Raw genomic sequence first — 5,574 nt, 5'->3', positions numbered from 1 at the left:
TTAGACTGGCCAAGTCAATCACCAGACCTCGACCCAATTGAGCATGCATTTCACCTCCTGAAGAGGAGACTGGAGGGAAAACCCCCCTGAAACAAACAGCAACTGAAAGGCTGCAGTAAAGGCCTGGAAAAGCATCACAAAAAGCATGTTGTTTGGTTGGTCACTGTCAATGGGTCGCAGGCTTGATGCAGTTATTGCAAGCAAAGGATATGCTACCAAATATTAAGTGTTATTTACTTTCATTTACTTAAATACTCTTTGTTCCAATACTTTTCCTCACCTTAAATGGGCGTGGTCTGATGCAAAAGGTGCTATGTTCTAAGTTGTTTAACTCATCTAGGTGTAAATACCAGGAAATAAAAGCTGGCATTCTGGAATCTTGTCTCATGTCCATCTTTTTATCTCTGCCTTTTTCGTGTATTTATTATTTTGAAACTGTAAAAAATTAAAATAAAAAATCTTTCTTTAAAATGTGAAGAAATGTGTCATGCTGAACTTTGTGTGATTTAGAACTCAGGTTCGCTTCTGTTCACTTTGATATTAATTGTAAAAGGCTCTTTGACCAACGGTGTCAAAATGTTTGCACACTACTGTAACATAATGGTGAGAACAGGCCATTGAGCCCAGCAATGCTCTTCTTTTCTACCACTAATGTGTGCCTACTGTATAGTTTGCCTAAAAGCTAAATAGTATCTAGCACGGTATCAAGCCTGGTCTTGAAAACCCCCAGTGTTTCTACCTCCACTCCATGTCCTGGCAAGCTATTCCACACAGTGACCACTCTGTGTGAAAAAATACTTCCTAATTTATCCTTTGCCAATTCATGCCCTCTTGTTCTGCTAAGCACAACTTACCCTGAAGAATCGCCTATAGTTCACTCCTTTCATGAATTTCACACCCTACACGGTTGCCGTTCTCGAGATGTTAGGTCAATCTAAAATTACGCCCCTTCATTGCATGTTGTAATTATACTGGCTAAGTGTTTGATTCTAAGTTCATGAGAGAGGCGTTGTGTATAGCTTTATTCACCCACAGTGGAGACTGTTTTCTCAATGTACTTTTCTGCCTCTTAGGAATGAATTTACACTGTGCATCAAGTATAACCCTTCTGAACCTGCCCTACTTTTCATTCACAATCCTGCAATCAAGAACTTGCTCCCAGTCTACGTTCATTAAATTTGATTGCATCTTTTTAAAGTTGGCCCATCCTAAAATATATATATATATAATAAGTCCTGGACCCTCTTAATTTGCCAAAATACATCATAACTTATTGTGGAATGGTCACTTGTCCCAAGTGGTTCCATCACCAGATCTGTAATTGATTGTCCTCTTGTAGGCTGACTGACATACTGTGTCAAAAAAAGGTATTTTAGAACATCTAAAAATTCCCTGTCTGATCACCAAAAATAGTATTTTCCTTCTCTGGTCATCAAATATAATATTTGGGTAATTGAAGTCACCCATGATAATAGTCTCACCTCCCTGACAAGCTTGTTTTATATTTTTAAAGAGCATTGTCTTCACACTCAAAGTTGGCCAATTTCTAGAATTCTTGCACATTAAGATTTTCTCTTAAACACACCCCCACCTCTCTTACTGGATCTGTCCTTCCTAATAAGTTTATACCCCTCTATATTATACACTCAGTGAGCACTTTATTAGGTATTTATTAGACTTATTTTTAGACTTATGCTGCTGTATCCTATCCACTTAGAGTTATGATGTATTGTGTGTTCAGAGGTGCTCTTACTCTTGACTGCATACCACTGTTGTAATGTGTGGTTTTTTGTGTTACTGTCACCTTCCTGTCTGCTTTGACCAATCTGGCCATTCTCCTCTGACATCTCTCATTAACAAGGTGTTTCTGTCTGAAGAACTGCTGCTTGCTGGATGTTTTTAGTTTCTCGCACCATTCTCTGCAAACCCTAGAGACTGTTGTGCATGAAAATCCCAGGAGATCAGCAGTTTCTGAGATACTCAAACAACCCTGTCTGGCACCAACAATCATGCCATGGTTGAAATCACTGAAATCACATTTTCTCCCCATTCTGATGGTTGATGCGAGTATTAACTGAAGCTCCTTTATGTTAAAAGCAAATAAAATTGTCCCTTATTGTTTGAAGATGAAACATAGATACCTTGAAAAATAATACAAGCACAATGTGAAACACTCTGGTGCATATACCTAAATATGTAGTAATTCACTCTTTTCTATTTTTTAAAAACATTTTGCTGTACCCAATAGAGTATACAATCTTTTCCGGAATGGGTATGGGACAATGTTTTACAAATGTTACTATTTCCAATCAACCGCAGGGCAATTGAATGACAGGGTATAATTCCCCTTGTTTACTTTGCTATTCAGCAAGCAGGGTTTTCACTGCTGTATTGTCATATCTTCTGGCTGTTTGACGTGTTTCTACACATTTTTGGTGGCGCTGCTGTCCAATGTGTCATGGTAGTTGCAGATCACTGGGTCGGGAGAGCTTGTTACCCAGCTGAACTAGGTGACACTTTTGGTTCTTAAAAACTGCCTTTGATTTACTTGGCTAGAACACAGATTTGTTCCTTCCACTCATAGTTTGGTTGCAGCAGCACTGAATGTCTGAGTCTCAGGATGCCGGCACCATGGCCACCAGGGGGCTTACACGGAGGGGTTCATTGGCAATAGAAAAGCATGCTTTCCTGTCATGTGTCCTCATGGTGACAGCAGCAGGAAATTTCTCTCGCCTTGATTCTGAACCATGTCCTCGACTGTGATGCATGGATTAGCCCCTCAGTTACTATAGCCCATCCTCGCCAGCATCACTATGACAACAGAGGGAGGAACTCAGAGGGAGGGAAACTGGATGCCAGAATTAATATCAGCAGGGTTAAATGCAAGCATATTGAGAATGAACAGTGCTTATATTACACAATAATATTCCTAATATGCTGAGTGTGTGTACAAATCAATTTCCCTGAGGCCATAGGGATAACTAGTGCCTGCTGTCCTTGTATTTTATTCCTAGGCACACTTTGAATAAAAGCTATAATTATCAGTTCATACACTTCAGTAATCCACATTTATGTATGGCAGAAGGGAAAAGCATATTCACACTTCTCTCCCTGGTATACTGTTCCAATAGCTAACAATGGGTATGGTGCATTTCTTTTTTTAATCGTATCTGATCCCACATATACAAATTCCAGGCATGTACAATTGCCATAAAAAGGGCTTTGCCATGGCATTATTCTGAAAAAGTTCATTTTCAGAAAATCACCTGAATGTACCGAGGAACGTAAAAGTGTAAATTCTCTTCTTTCACTTTTGCATGTTGCAGATTTCTATTTGGGAAGTATAGTAGTATTCTTGTGTAATTTTAAAAAATAAAATAAAATAAAAAAATGTCCAAAAGACACAATATTTATTTCATATAGTAACCAGTATAAAAATGTCTCCTACAATGTTACTTAATTTTAAGCCCCATTGGATAAATGGCTGTGTATTAAATCACCACCACATAAATAAATTCATCACAAAAAATGTTTAAGTGAAATGTTTGCATTTGCTGAAAGCCTCAAAAGAGTGGAAATTAAATTGATCAGCCCTAACGCTCACATCAGTCTGCTGTCCATCAACATATCCGCACTGATCTCTGACAACTCTTACAGCCATTTATAATGTCTACTGTACATCTAACAACTACTAATGTACTGCTCACCACTGGGAAGATTGTTTAAGATTCAAACCATCCAAATAATTAATCTTATGTGTAGTGCACTGTAAAGTGTATTGGCATTTTGCACTGTCAATGTGTACTCCCACAATCTGTCGGTATGCAGCATACAATTTTTTAACTTGTGTGATTAAGCGGGGTTAAGCGGGACAGATCCTGCATTATAGTGTATATTGCTGTGATCTTGTTCATATGTGCCTACTGTATGGATACAATTGGATAAAATTGTAGAAGCAGATATACAATATAGGCTACAATACATGTACATGTATGGATAGTTATTCATATTTGTCCAAAAGTCATTGACCAATTAAACAAACCCCATGGCTAACGACAATGAATGATTGAGCTACAGTGCTCACTATAATGTAAAATATGAAACCATTTAATTATTGAAAAATGCTCTTAGCTAACTATTTTGTACTGCAGCTTATCTGCCTGGTTGTTGTTGTTTTCTTCTTCCCCACAGAATAAGACAAGTAGCCCAAACAAAATCATAAATTATGAGCTCATGAAGGTCTGGCATTTCACTTGTAATGATCACACCTGTTTTGTAGACCCCCAAGCAGGCTTAGACTGCTTTATTAACACTAAAATGACAGTATGTAGTCATCAAGTACGGTATCTGTAGATACAATCAATATTAATAAGACGAAAACCTCTAGTAAGTTGCAAAAACAGGATGGCTAGCTTGTGGTCAGATGAGACCAAGACTGACTTGTGGAGGCCAAAATAAACTGCCCAAGATCCAAAGCACCCTCCTTCATCTGTGAAACATGGTGTTGGGGGTGCTATAGTTTGGGCATGTATGGCTGTCACAGGTCCTGGCTCACTTGTCTTCATTGATAATGTAACTACTGATATGAATGAATGAATTCTGAAGTATACGGAAGCATCTGGTCGACTAAAGTTCAATCAAATGCCTCCAAACTCATTGGTCCTCATTTATCAATCTAATGTAGAAACCAGTGCAGATCTGAGTACAGAAATCAGATCTTATGACAGGGTTCACTTGTGATTAATGAAATGTTTGTATCTCTGCAATTACAGTGTAAGAATGATTGGCATTGATAAACAATCATAATTTAAATATCACGCCCCTATATATTCTCAGTTTAGAGGCCTTGCCCCAAGAGTTTACAACATGGAGATGCGTAATACGTCCAAAAAGAGAAACTTCTCCAACCTCCAAATAGAAACTCTAACGTAGCAAGTCCAGTTGAACCAATTTGTTCTATTTGGCAGCCTAAAAGTGGCATCAAAATCGAAAAAATGCAGTATGGAAAGAAATCACTGCTGCGATGCCATCAACAATCCACTGGATTTTTGTTTCTTTTTGGCACCATTCTTTGCAAACTCTAGAGACTATATGTTTGAATCCCAGGAGTGACTACTTTGTAACATGAATGATATGTTGTTCATGGTGTTACCACCAAACATACAGGAAATAAGTGACATTGAACATCCGATAACCATATGCATTTATTTTACTTTTCTTCACAATAGAGATTGTGAAGTGAAGGTAACACCACAGACATGATTGATTTTAATGTGTTTTAAAAGGTGAATTTATTTTTTAAATTATCATTAATCATTAAGCTCTCAAATTTGTGGAATAATTGTAGTCGGATTTTGCCAAATGGAAGACAGTGAATTTTTAAGACAAAAACTCGCATTTCTTTTTTTACATTGCTGATTTGCAGTTAACATAGAATCACCCAGTCGCATTTTTGTCATCAAATAATCCAGACATGGTAAAGGATGCAGAATTAGGCAGAGGGGACAAAACGGTCCACATCGTTCATCACCGCTCACATTAGTATTTCTGCTGGAGATGACAAGGTCCGCACGG

The sequence above is a fragment of the Conger conger genome, chromosome 11 (assembly GCF_963514075.1).
Source record: "Conger conger chromosome 11, fConCon1.1, whole genome shotgun sequence".
Taxonomy (NCBI): Eukaryota; Metazoa; Chordata; class Actinopteri; order Anguilliformes; family Congridae; genus Conger; species Conger conger.
The sequence above is the reverse complement of the archived record's forward strand: the minus strand, read 5'-3'. Positions refer to the sequence as shown.